We start from the raw sequence: 672 nt of genomic DNA on the forward strand, positions 1-672 counted from the left end.
CCTGCAGACAGAGCCGCCCACGCACAGCTGGTGGGAGCACGCGGGAGGCCGGCCCGCCCAGACCCACGGCCATATCCTCCGCCATGCACACCCAGACTGGGGCCCAGGACCTCACCCTGGGAACAACCTCCACCCCGAGACACCAACACCTTCCCCGCCCCTCTGACTCCACATGGGGTCCCTTCCAGGCTCTACTCTGAGTACTTGGGGCTGTGCCGCACGCTTGCCGGGTCGCACGGAACAACGGGCAAGATCCCAGGGCCGGTGGGAGGAGTCCGTCTGCACAGGCACGCGCCTGAGCCCCTCAGGTGCAGACACCTTGCGTCGGTGGTGTGGAGGTCTTGTGCTTGCTTCGTCGGACCACCCGACCCATCCACCCGCCGGCCGGACCCAGGTCGTGAACCGGCTCCCCGGCTCCGCAGGTCGGCCCCGCCTACCCCCCCGCCCACCCACAGGGCCCACCCCCGTCCGTCAGGCCCCACCCCAACCGGCCCCTTCCCAGGGCCGGCCCCTTCCAAGGACCCGCCCACCCCGCAGGCTCCCCCACCCCCATCCGGCCCCTTCCCCGGGTCAGCCCCGCTTAGGTCCCGCCCACTCAGCAGGCCCCACCCCGTCCGGCCCCTTCCCCGGGCCGGCTCCGCCCCACGGGCGCGCGCCTGCGCAGTGAGCACG

Source organism: Bos indicus, chromosome 6 (genome assembly GCF_029378745.1).
Source record: "Bos indicus isolate NIAB-ARS_2022 breed Sahiwal x Tharparkar chromosome 6, NIAB-ARS_B.indTharparkar_mat_pri_1.0, whole genome shotgun sequence".
NCBI classification, from domain to species: Eukaryota; Metazoa; Chordata; class Mammalia; order Artiodactyla; family Bovidae; genus Bos; species Bos indicus.